At 41.9% G+C, this 13,713-nt stretch overlaps 1 protein-coding gene across 2 annotated transcripts in view; it reads left to right on the forward strand.

The window, feature by feature from the left end:
• The window catches only part of RASGEF1C (RasGEF domain family member 1C), a 112,302-nt gene that overhangs the window by 42,289 nt on the left and 56,300 nt on the right, over positions 1-13,713 (forward strand). Inside the window, exon 1 of one of the 2 annotated variants that reach the window (XM_038413447.2) lies at positions 10,743-10,868. The exons of the other annotated variant lie outside the window; for it this stretch is intronic. The gene's annotated coding sequence lies outside the window, so the exon portion shown is untranslated. Of the gene's footprint in view, positions 1-10,742; positions 10,869-13,713 lie in introns of those variants that run through there. 2 annotated transcript variants of the gene reach the window in all.

Genomic DNA, 13,713 nt, shown 5'->3' on the forward strand with positions numbered 1-13,713 from the left:
TACTCCTTTTCTTTTTGTAGGGAGGAAACTAGATCATACACCTACAGCAGTGCAGAGCCAATGTAGCTATGGAAGAACAAGATGTATTTTAATCAGTCTCATGAATCATTTAAAATAAAAAATGGCCAGCTCAGATTTGGCTGCTTAATCCTTATTGTTGCTGATGTTTTTGATGTCTGAAGTAGAAAGCTGAATGCCATGTTATGCTCTGTGAGGCTGGGCTTGTGATGCTGACACCTAGGAAAACCTTAGTTTTGACTCCTGCGCAAAACAAATCAAACACAGAAGTCACTGAGGGAGAACAAGCATACCACGCCATGATGTCATTTTCATAGCATCACTCTTCAGAAAATACCATAATTGTGCAGGAGGCAGGGTCTTGAATACAAAGGTTTCTTCAGAATTCTTAAAAGCTTGCTGGCTGGAAGGAGACCAATTCTAAGGTGTTAGTGAAATGTAGATAGTGAAACTACTCATCCACAAGTACTCCTTTTCTTTTTACTCATCCACTAAGACTCCTGCCTTAACTTGCTTGCAAATGAAAAGTGCAATTGAACTGGAGAAAGTGAAAATTATCCAAGAGTCTCAGATGTGAAAGAGAAAAGTTCAGATTTCCGAGAATATGGAAATATGACAGTACATCACAAACATTGCATTATCTAATATAGTATTGGAACCAAGCGCTCCTTACTGTTTTTGTAGAAGGTGGTCATTGAATAATGACTGAGCAAGTTCCAGGAGAGCCTTTTGATTCGAGCCTTTTGTGGTTTGCCATTCATCCCTGGAGTGGAATGAAGAGCCATTGTAACATAAAAAGGAACATTTAAAAAGTGGAGGATTTGGTCGATGAATCTCCACTCAGAAATGACTCAGCTTCTGAAATCCAGTTTGCTGTGTAGGTCTCCACACTACTGGTAGACTGGACCATGTATAAGGGAGAGATTTTTTTCCCCCAGCCAATTATTTATGCAGTATATTTGTGGGTATTCACTATATTGAAGTAAAAAATTGTAATGTGCAGAAATGAGTTATGGCATTTTTATAATAGCGATACAACTCTAAAATTTCCCACCAGAGTGGGAAAAGTACATGACATTGATCATTAGTATTGTCAGCGATGCCAGGTTTAGATAATTTACAGTAGCTGAATGTCTTATTGCCTCCCCATTTCTGGTTATGGTGAAGGTGAAAGATTCCATGGAGCTTGTCAAAACAGTATGAGATCATCTTGGTGTCTTGGCCCGATCTCATTTTCAGTAGGACAGATGATGACAGTCATATCTTACATTTAAGTGTCAATCCTGAAGCTTTTTGTAAACAAGAATGACTACTGAATGGTAGCCACTCTTTGAGGTGAGAAACGGCAACTGTTTAATAGTCTATGGCAACATTGTAAAACCGCTTAGGACAGGAATAGAAGAAGAAATCTATATCAAAATGAATCAATCGGTGGGGGGGTAAATGCTGGAATCTGACCAAGGCACTGGGATCGACACCTCTGCTCTTGCAAAAATTGCTGTGGGATCTTTAATAATCATAAATTGGGTGAAAATCTGGCCCAATTGAAATCAATAGAAGTTTTGCAATTGGCTTCAGTGGAACCAGGATTTTCCCTTTAGTTTATGTCTCATTCAGATAGACAGAACTTCCAGCAGCACAGTGTTCATTACTTCCAGGAAGAAAACAGGTTAAGTACTGACTCCAGAGAAGGAGTGTCACCATGAAACACCAACATGGCTTCCTGAGTTTTTCTGTAAGGTCTCCCATCCAAGCACTGACTGGAACTGGCTGACCCTGCACAGTTCCGAGATCTGATGAGATCACTGTTTATGATGATATGGCTGCAGGCCTATCCAACAAAGCTGTGGATGAGATTTTGATGTCTAAAACCAAATTCCAGTCCACCTTCTTATTCCCATAACATACGATGGCAGCATTTCTCCTGGGCAGCTTCAATTTCTTTCTGTTAAATGTTTCAAATCTTCCCAACTCTACCATGCTGCATGAAAATATGAGTATTCAACATTCTCTGATATTCAGAGTGGGGATTCCCATCTGTGTAGTCCCTTAGAGAAATGCAAGAACAGGTCATTTCTCTGAGTCTCAGGAGACTATGCAGAATACAGAAAAGAGCAGCTATAGGAAGTGATTTCACAGCACAAGCTGCCCCAAATAGACATATTGATGTTATTTAGTAGTTGGTTGCCAAGTTAAATGTTAGGAAGATTGGTTTTACATTTGAACAAATTCTCAGCTTTACAGAGAACCATATTTACATAGGCTGCACTTTGCTGTCAGACCTCCCACTGAATTCTCTTGATATGAAAACAAGTTCTAATAGATATACTATGGTTATGTCCTATAAGCTGATATCTCTGGAGAGCTGTTAATTATCCTGTCATTAGCTTTCACTTTCTTTTTCTTTTCTTCCCGTCCCCACCATGGAGATAGCAAGTATTCTTTTCTCCAGGGGTTTCAGGATAGTTAGCACACTAGTTCCCTTTTAAACAGGGTCACTTGATAATTGAGTGTCATCAAGGAAGTATCATCACTGTTTAAAAAATATAGCTGATGCTTTGAAAAAAAGTCTTGGAATTTAAAAGAATGTATGAGAAGCATCCCAGATCTTCAAGTGCCCTCCCAAAGACTAGAACAAACTAGAACCAAACCCAAAATATAATGGCATTGCTTTTCAATTTAGGAAAATTCATTGCTGAGGGAGCAATGCCAGTTTACACTAGCTGAGGATCTGATCTTTTGTTGGCACACTTTATAGAGATGAATTTTCAAAAGTGTCTGTCCTAGTTTCAAAAGTGGCTTGGGCACTTAAAAGCATAAGTCCCATTGACTTTCAATAGGACTTAGGCTCATAAATTCCTACAGGCATTCTATGCGGTGCTTTAGTCTGCACCAGAGGGGTGTAAATTTTATTCCGCATTAGTGTGTCATGCATTAATTGGTCTGTGTGGACCCTGCTGGTACACACTAAAAGTTCTATAGTGTGCATTCATGTAGTATGTTTGAAACAGGACTACATTAACACTCACTAGGAAACTTTTAACGCATGCCAGCAGGTTCCACATGGGTCAGTTAGTGCGAAACACACCAACACAGACTAAAATTTACACCCCTTCTGGTCCAAGTTCCCCCTAAATGTGCGGCCGTGCAGCAGGCTATCAAGGGTTGCGCAGCTGGGGAGAGGCGCCTCTCCCCCGGCCCCAGCCCTGGATTTGCCACGGCCAGTGAGAGGCACCTCTGCTCCAGCCCCAGCCCCAGCCCTGGAGCTGAGTTAGGAACTTTTGAAAATTTTACCCAAAGGTTTTAATGAATTTTCCAAACAAATCTCTTTATTATATTTGCTTCAGGCAGTGAATATTTAGCCTTTATTACATCAATCGTTTCAGTAACCTTTTTTCTTTACAGTGATAGTATTTATTCTTAATCAGATTCTCAGGCTGCACCAAGGGGGTCAATTTATGAATTTGCCATGGTGACAGTTAGATTTTTAAAGCTGAAATCTACCAAACTAGGTTCATACATAAAATTCATGCTTGCGACCCATCACTACAATATAAAAGGACTTTTCAACTAAGTATGAAGCCATGTGATTGACATTTGTCCAGAGTGGTTCCTTCTCTAGTCCTCTACCAGGGGCAAAATTAAAGAGTCTTTTGCACGTGGACTAGTAAGGACCAGTCATACAACTCTTGTTAACATTTCTGTTGTAAGAGTTCACCTATCTTTGTATGTCAATGTTAAATACCTCCAAAATAGGCTCTGGGGTCTATCCTTCCCTCCTTGCATATGCATAACTCCTACGTATTACACTGGAAATATACTATATACCTCATAGCCATTGGCTTAAATTGAAAGCAAGTCAGTGAGGGCAGTAATTTGTGCACATTGTTCATTGTCCTTTATTTGAAGCAGGAGACTGGCTCATTTCTTAGAATGCAGTTCAATTTTAAATGATCATTTGACATAACATGGCTGCTACTCTGAAATTTGACCAAATAAATGTTTCTAGGCACATCATATGACTGAGCCTCTGGGCATTAGTGCTTTTGCAAGAATGTAGTGATGCCCTGGACCAAATTTTCAAGAGCAGTTCTAATTTGCAAGTAGTTTTACTTATTAGAGAGCCAGATTCTGATACCCTCACTTGCATTGCATAGCACCTTACTCTACAGATAGTCAGATTGATTTCAGTCAAAAATGCCTGTGGAGTAAGATGCTGTTCAAGAAGAGTAAGATTTGCAAAAAGAAAAGGAGTACTTGTGGCACCTTAGAGACTAACAAATTTATTTGAGCATAAGCTTTCGTGATCTACAGCTCACTTCATTGGAGCCGATGAAGTGAGCTGTAGCTCACGAAAGCTTATGCTCAAATAAATTAGTTAGTCTCTAAGGTGCCACAAGTCCTCCTTTTCTTTTTGTGAATACAGACTAACACGGCTGCTACTCTGAAAAGAGTAAGATTGTGTGTGTGTACACCAGGCTAATTTGTGCATGTGATCCACACATCTAGTTACCTGATTTGCATGCACAGATGCGGAAATCCAAGTTTTTGCAAGTACATACTGTCTGAAAATTCAGGTGCTTGAAATGCTGTAGGTACCAACCTTTTGTGGGAAGGCTTAGATTCCTGGTTCTGCAAATACTACAGCTATTTCCTGACATGCATCATCTTCAGGTGTCGAAGCATTTCCACTGAAGTGAACTACTCATAGGCTTAAAATTAAGCGTGTGTGCACACTGCAGTACTGGCACATCAACAGGCTGAGGTTTATACTCTACAGTTTTGAGTGTAGTTGTTTTAACTATGAGGTAATAACTTTGCTGTTCATTCGAGTTTCATATCAAGCTGTTTTAGGCCCCAGGCAAAATTTGCTACTAAGGTAGTATCAAGGAGTAATGCTTGTTGGTGGGTTTGTTTTTTTTTAAATCAGTTGTGCAAGAAATAACTCAAATGAACAATGCAGCATTTCACGTAGGTCCTATATATAAACTGAGCTTTGCACTTATGCTATATTTTTGGATGTATTGGGATATCTGATATTGGAGGATTAATAATTCATTCTTTATGAACATACACACACAATCCCTATGAACTAATCTAGCTATTTCTCCTATAGAATGGGAAGGAGGAAAAAGAAAGTGAGAGATTATTTATATTTTTAAATAATTGGCATTTACTCAGATATTACGGTGAAGGAGACCATGTTAGTACTGTATCTGGCTAGATAAATCAATTGCTGGAATGGTCAGTTAAAAAAAACACTACAGTGTTTTCTGGATCACATTTCCTAGTATGATCTATAGAATTTTGGAGCCATACATGACTTGACAGCGTCATTTAAAGAGCACTTCAAAAGAGAATCGAATTAATGTGGATTAGGTGGGAAAAATCTTTGCAGTGTGCTCATGCAGTCTGATCCTCTGGAAATTGGCTTTGTAAACCACATCTTGACTGCTGAAGAGTTAGGCGGTCAGCAATTACAGTTCAAGATTTAATTCATCCTGTGCATATCGTGGGCCAAATTCATCCCTGATTTTAATGCCACTGAAGTCAGTGGAGTTATACCAATGAGGGATTTGTCCCCTTATTTTTGAACTCAGTTCCTCCTATCACTTCGCTTTCATGAGGGTCACTGGATTTTATCTAAAAGGGCTGGTGCTGGTCAGATTACAAAGATTTTGATTTTGATATGGATATCAAGAATATCCAGAATTCTCTATCATATCTGATGACGATAAACGTTTTGGAAGGGCTATTAAAGCTCAGGCATCATAAGCAAGTCTCAAACTATTAAAGACCTGTGTGGGAGGCAGATTCATCTTTCATCTGCCTACTGTGGTATTCTGACATCTTCCTTTGAAACATCTGGTACTGGCTATGTCAGAGACGAGATACTGGCCTAGATGACCCATAGTTCTGATCCAGTCTGGCAATGCCTGTGTTCTTAAGAGACCCAAGTTGCTAATAGCGAACCCATAATTTCATGTAGATTGTGCCCTGATAATAAGCAAAGAACTGATACTGGCAGTCCTTTTTGATGACAGACTTCTAGTGATGAGCACGGAAAAGTGGCCCATCTATTTGGTTTGCACTAAAGAGCAATTCTCTAACCGTCACTTTTTAAAAGTGAACTCCATGGGGACCACAAGCACCGACCACAAGCTAGCAGTCTAACCTGCATCAGCAGTGCAAACTCAGGGAGCCATAGCAGACTTCCTCACTGTACCCTCATCCTGCTGCACCCCAATGGGGAAAATCTGCCCCAAATGCAGATCTGAACATCCCCAACACTAAAAGAAGTCAGGCTTATGTTGCTTTGACACTGGGCCCGTTTCCAATGAGTCATAGATCCTTAATTATGGAGCCGCAGTAGAGAAAGGACTCATTGCTTGGGGTTACAATTGAGACTTCCGGGAATGAGAGGAGGTTTATTATTCAGCTATAAACTTGCTGCATTATTTTAAATGCCAGCCGAGTCTCTTTGTATACTTAATCTAGCCTGTGAAAATAGAAGACTGCTTAGCTGACCGAAAGATCATTTAACTTGCATGGGCTGAGCGTATTACAGAGTTAATACATTTAAACTCCAGGCTGGTTACTGACTACGTTGCTGCTTTATCATTTCTTGCTAGCTGTTCCTTAGAATAGCAATGGGTTAGCTAGCTCATTAAGAGCCTGCATTTCTACCCTGCTGGATGGAAGCGTGCCATACTAACAGGTGGCTGCACTGAGAACAGGTGCAGATGGTGCTCTGGAAGGGTATGTAAGACCAGAAGCTTGGGAGCAAGTTTTTGTTACAGACTCTGCCTACAACCATATAGAAGAGGAACCTTCTCTCTGATTTGGAATGCTCTGGGGAATGAGAAGAGAAAATAAGTTCTTATCCTCGTTAACAGAAATCTGTATTTAAGGCCAAATTCTGTTGTTGGTTACACTGGCACAGCCCCTTTGCACTGTCCCTCTTGCATTGGTGGAGGTCAGAATTTGGCCCTTAGGGTACATCTACACCGGGGATCGGCGGGAAGCGGCGGCCAGCACATCCCTCGGCCCACACCATTTCCCAGCCCCCATTGGCCTGGAACGGTGAACCGTGGCCAGTGGGAGCTGCAATCGGCTGAACCTGTGGACATAGCAGGTAAACAAACCGTCGTGGCCCGCCGGCAGATTTCCCTGATGGGCCACGTGCCAAAGGTTGCTGATCCCTGGTCTACACTGTGAAAAAAGACCCCTGGCACAGCTGAAGCTGGCCTGGATCAGCTGACTCGGGCTCATGCAGTTCAGACTGCAGGTATATGAAATTGCAGTGTAGACATTTGGGCTCAAGCTGGAGCCCAGGCTCTGGGTCCCTCTCCCGTCACGAGGTCCCAGAGCCCAGGATCTAGCCCAAGTCAGATTGTCAACACTGCAGTTTTATAGCCCCCCAGCCTGAGCCCCACAAGCCCAAGTAAGCTGACCCGGGCCTGCTGCAGGTCTTTTGTTGCAGTATAGTCGTGCCCAGTGTGTTCCTGGAGCTAGGGCCTTGGTTCCAGAGTCAGCATATTTGGGTTCTGCTCTACTGACTTGCTCACGTGAACTTGAGCAGGTCTCTTAGCCTCTCTGTTCTTCCATCTCTAAAATACTTTGTAAAACTCTTGGAGAGTCACAGATGAAAATCAATGATGAGTGCTAAATGCTATTGTTTATAGTATTTAATCTGCATCTGTACATACAAGGGCAGTGGAGACCCCTTATTTTCCAGGGACCATAAATCTAAGGGATGCATCGAACCCCAGAGATTCTTAAAAAAATCAAAATCTGTAGGATTTCCGTGCTAATCAGGTAACTGCTCAGATTATGAATTGCAATATGATATACTTAACAATAGTGAAAAATTGACATACTGTACCTAGCAGTGTTTGTGCTGCTGTTCAGTGATTATTGATGTATGTGGGCTGTAGGATTTGGCTCTTCCGTGAGTAATTAGTTGTAAATAATCTTTACAGGCAGTTATTTATGTATATATTTTGTGTGTGTGTGTGTATATATATAATATGTGTGTGGGGGTGTGTGTGTGTGTATATATATAATATGATTTATTGCTTTTTAAACCTCTCTGACCGACTCCAGAGACCAATTTACAAATGCATGTTAAGATTTTCAACTAGGAGACAGGTAACAGTAGGTGCTAATAAATGAAAGAACTGTGATTGAAGTGTTGTGACATGCAGCTTTCGGAGCAACCTGCTGCTTGATGACAGAATCATCAAACCTAGCTGCAAGTAATCAGCAGGGACAGATAAAGCTGTGCTTGTAATTATCTGTTGATATACAGCTTTCTTTTTTCCCCTCTGCATAAATAGTAGAATTGCTTTGCTTGGTGCGGAAGACTTTTATACTTGTTGGGGCCTGTTTATCTGAGCTGACGTGAGAGTGGACCTAGCGCTGCGTTTTTGTTTAATTTATGGGTTTTCAGGTGTATTTCTTTAAGCATCAAGTGGAGCTGGCCTTCTTTCAGATGGAAAGAGAGGCATCTGCACGGCTACAAAGCTGACAGCATTGTAATATAAGGGGGCCTGATTCTGATTTCAGCCATAGCACTGTTATACCAGTGTGACTTTCCATTGATTTCAGTAAAGTTACCCCCTGATTTACATTGGTGTAACTGAGACTAGGGGCCAGAGGGTATGTCGAAAGCTGTGCTCGGGCTAGCTTGAATCCAGCTAGCACAGTGCAGTGTGGGCTTCAGCGCAGGCTAGCAAGCCAAGTATGTACTCGGGGGCCATGCTGGGGACACTCCCCCGTGCCAAAGCCTGTGCTGCACTGTCTGAAGTGCTGCTGTTACCTGCACTCGCTGGGTTCAAGCTAGCTCGGCTGAGCTAGCCCCATGTGCAGCTATTGTTGTGTAGACACATCCTGACTGTACACTGCTTGGAGGTGCAATTTTCACATTGTGGAGGTTGCTGATTTGGTGGCTGCTCTGATTTGGTGCCATTTTATACTCCAGGCAAGATGGAAGGCAATAGAGAATCAGGCCCCAGTAGTCGAAGGCAAACACCAAAGTGTCAAAAGCAACCTAAACAAGAACAGAAGAAACTTACTGCAGAGGTCGAAACTAGGCTTTGAATGGAAGGGAGGGACTGGGGGGCTGGGAGGGACAGCTCCCACTATCAAAGTAATAGCCATTTCAAAGAGAAAATGGGTTGTTAAATGATCACTTTTTTCGCTGTGGTCAGGGATATGTCCTCAGACATGATCTGAAACATTTCTGTCGTTGTAAATGGATGGTGTTCTTAAGATTCGGAGACACATTTTCAATCTTTTGGCTAGCTGTGGATTAACAGTGCAGTAATGCAGACTCAGACTTCAAATGTTAAAATAATAATGCTAAAAGACACTGCCTTTAAAACAATCAGTAAATCAGTTGCTTTTATGTCTTTGTAATTCATTTTGACTCAGTAATAGTGGTTGCGGGGTATGTAATGGTGAAACGTAAGCACAGAAGTTAATTCAGTGGCTTCCTGTGTGTGACGGAAGCTGCAGAAGGTAGGTGCATCATATACATTTATTTAGTATATCAAAATTCTAAAGTTGGATTTCTTAATTTAAGAACAATTAGGAGAGTGTTGCATGCCAAGCAGATATCATTGTACAAGTCCCAAGACCATTTTAATTTAGAGCTTTTAAACATAATTAAAATCTCTTTAAATCCTTCTTAAAACCCCCTCTCTTCCATGATTCATATAAAGACCAGCCCAGGTCGATATAACATCACCAGCGTTCCTGTCTACATAAAGGTATCTAAGGGCATGTCTCCACTTAAAACAGCTGCACTTGTGTTGCTCTAGTGCTTCAGTGAAGACGCTACTACACTGACAGGAGAGCTCCTCCCATTAATCCACCTCTGCAAGAGGCAGTAACTATGTCGACGGGAGAAGCTCTCTCATCAACACAGCGCTGTCTACACTGGAGGTTAGGTTGGTATAACTCTATCACTCAGGGGTGTGGGCATAAATTTATAGTGTAGATCTGGCCTAAGTGATCACCTTTCTCAGCACCTTTCTTTTCTAGCCTGCTGAAGTCAATCAAATGACTGCCATTGACTGCAGTGGGCTTTGGATCCAGTGCGTAGTTTGTAAATGCCTTGGACCAGGGCCCATGTTTTCGTGTTTTGTAGAGTTCTGAGTGCACTGTCAGTGCTTGCCAAATCATAAGTAAAAATTCTTCCATTTTTTCAAGGGCTCTCTCATTTCTCCCATTTTTATGCTTTAATTTTCAGTTTCCTTAAAACAAAACAAAAAATATCATTGTTACATATACACACCCAGAACAGTTAGTTTATTGCCTATGATTATTTGCCAGGCATTTGAAAATAGGTGGGGGAGAGAGATTGTACGGTGAATTAACGTTTTTAGTTGTCCCGCTCGCTACCGATCGTAGGTTATCTTGACGTGTACTGCTTCACTTAGAATGTATTTTAAAGTTATTTCAAGAGCACCTGGAGTTTATGCACCCTTTCTGGTATTTCTATCATTCTAATAATAATTGGCTACAAATATACAGCGGAGCCCCATCCTGTGTTCCTTACACAGACGAAGTTATGGTTGAGACCGTCTAGCTGGTATGAGTAGCATAGGAACTAAAATGTATAGACATCAGGGGTTAGATTCTGATCTCACACCAATGTTGATCTCAAGTAACTTCACTGCATTCAATGGAAATACTCCAGACTTAAATCAGTTTAATCAGAACAGAATTTCTTTCCAGATTAAGAGAGAAGTTTGGCATCTATGGATTCATACCTGAGTGTTTTCTCATTGTTGCACTTGATGGCTCTAGTTCATTATATTTCCAAGCAGTGACGGCATTTTAAGGTAAATAATGTGTTTTCTGCTCTGCTTGATACCAAAGGCTTTTATTACTGCTGCTGATACACGAAAAAGAAAGTTATTAAAAAAAAAGTGATGTTAACAAATGGAAACCCTTGGGGAACTGTTGCCTGGATGGGATTTTGATTGGAGTTCATTTTAATAGGCCGTAAATCTTCCAATTTCTGATTTACATTCTGCTTCAGACTAGCTACCAAATTCATGCTAATCAGTGTTTCGTTTTTCCCTATCACACAAAATTTACAGATATGAGCGTAAACAGGAACATTCCCCCAGCAAGGTGACCTTGCTTTTGCAAGCAATGTACTGGTAATTGATTTAGTGCCTCACCATCATCTATAAATTGGGCTTCTTTCAGTAGCACACTTACCAGCAGATTTTTAGATAATTGGCGGGAGTCGGTTTTTCAGTGTAATATTTTGATTGCAAAATATTTCTCGTAAACCTGTAACACAGTGACAACTATGATCATTGTCATTTTACTGCAGTGATGGAACAAATACTGCGGGAAGATATGTAAGCATACATCTCCCATTGACTGACTTCAGATGCAGTGATGTGCACGTATCAGAGAGCAAAACCCCTCTGTACTTTACATTAGCACTATCCAGAGGACCAGAGATAACCCAATGAAGTCATTAGAATGAAGTCTGTGGGACTCTGTGGACCATGGGTTAAATCCTGACTCCCTCATATTGAAGCTGGACTGGGAAAACTGATATGCAGCTGCTGTTCTTTGTGGTGTATGAGTATTAATTAGGGGGTCACAGTAAGGGAGAAATAGACCAGAATGTCAGTTTCCCCTCTGTGGTTTGCCCCCTACTTATCCCTTGTGATTCCAGCACATTTGTAAATTGTATAGTTTCAGTATATTGCTCACTTAATTATTCCCAACGTTATTCGGATTGACAGGTTGAATTTTGTGCCATTTTACTGCATCACGGTCTGTAAAATGAATGTTTTATAGCTTGGTGAAAAGGAAGCAACATCTGCCACCAGCTTCCTAATTACATCAGCATCAAATACATAATAATGTTCTTAACACCTCCCCCGCTTGCTGAGAAGCCATTTATAACCACAGCCCTGGCAAGCCGAAACAGTTCGTACAATATGACTTTTTCCTTCACGTTTCTGAAACACCACCGATCTTTTCCCCCTTCTTCAGCTCCCCTCCTGGAAAAAAAGAAGAGGGATCAGGATTCTCTTTCTAAACTGTCTTTCTCTGCTAAGATGAATAGCTTAAAAATGCATGAAACTAGTGTGAAAAATGTGCGTACAAGAAACCAGCCTTGCGTATTATGGGTCCCAATGGTTGTACTGTTGTTATTCATTACTTGTACTATGATAGCGACTAGTGACCACAGCTGAGGTGAGGCTCCATTGTGGTAGGTGCTGTTGAAACCCAGAGTGAGAAGCAGTCCTTGTCCTGAAGAGTTTACAATAGACAAAGTAGGAGAAAGGTAGTATTGTTATCCTCACTTTTCAGATGGGGAGCTGAAGCATGGAGACTTGCTCAAGGTCACAACAAAGGAAATCTGTGGGAGCTCTCAGAAGAGGAGCCAAAATCTTCTGAATCATAGCCCAGTGTGTCAGTCTCAAGGTCATGATTCTTCCATTCCTCTCTCTTAATCTGTTCCTTAACAGGCTGATGTGATTGCAGTTGTAGAGCCATTGGCCATTATCTTTGAAAACTTGTGGCGATCAGGGGAGGGAGGTCCTGGAAGATTGGAAAAAGGCAAATATAGTGCCCATCTTTTAAAAAGGGAAGAAGGAGAACCCGGGGAACTACAGACTGGTCAGCCACACCTCAGTCCCTGGAAAAATCATGGAGCAGGTCCTCAAGGAATCCATTTTGAAGCACTTGGAGGAGAGGAAGGTGATCAGGAACAGTATGGATTGGATGAATGGACTATAAGTTGGATAGAAAGCTGGCTAGATTGTCGGGCACAATGGGTAGTGATCAACGGCTCAATGTCTACTTGGCAGCTGGTATCAAGTGGAGTGCCCGAGGGGTCGGTCATGGGGCTGGTTTTGTTCAACATCTTTATTAATGATCTAGATGATGGGATGAATTGTACCTTCAGCAAGTTCGCGGATAACACTAAGCTGGAGGGAGAGGTAGATATGCTGGAGGGTAGGGCTAGGGTCCAGAGTGACCTAGAGAAATTGAAGGATTGGTTCAAAACAAATCTGATGAGGTTCAACAAGGACAAGCGTAGAGTGCTGCACTTAGGATGGAAGAATCCCATGAACTGCTACAGGCTGGGGACCGACTGGCTAAGCAGCAGTTCTGCAGAAAAGGACCTGGGGAGTACAGTGAATGAGAAGCTGGATATGAGTCAGCAGTGTGCCCCTGTTGCCAAGAAGGCTAACCATATATTGGACTGTATTAGTAGGAGCATTGCCAGCAGATCAAGGGAAGTGATTATTCCCCTCTATTTGGCACTGGTGAGGCCACATCTGGAGTACTGCATCCAGTTTTGGGGCCCCCCTATAGAAGGGATGTGGACAAATTGGAGAGAGTCCCGCAGAGGGCAACAAAAATGATCAGGGGGCTGGCGCACGTGACTTACGAGGAGAGGCTGAGGGAACTGGGCTTATTTAGTCTGCAGAAGAGAAGAGTGAGTTGGGGATTTGATAGCAGCCTTAAACTACCTGAAGGGGGGTTCCAAAGAGGATGGAGCTAGGCTGTTCTTAGTGGTGGCAGATGACAGAACAGGGAGCAATGGTCTCGAGTTGCAGTGGGGGCGGTCTAGGTTGGCTATTAGGAAAAACTATTTCACTAGGAGGGTGGTGAAGCACTGGAATGGGTTACCTAGGGAGGTGGTGG

The sequence above is a fragment of the Dermochelys coriacea genome, chromosome 8 (assembly GCF_009764565.3).
Source record: "Dermochelys coriacea isolate rDerCor1 chromosome 8, rDerCor1.pri.v4, whole genome shotgun sequence".
NCBI lineage: Eukaryota > Metazoa > Chordata > Testudines > Dermochelyidae > Dermochelys > Dermochelys coriacea.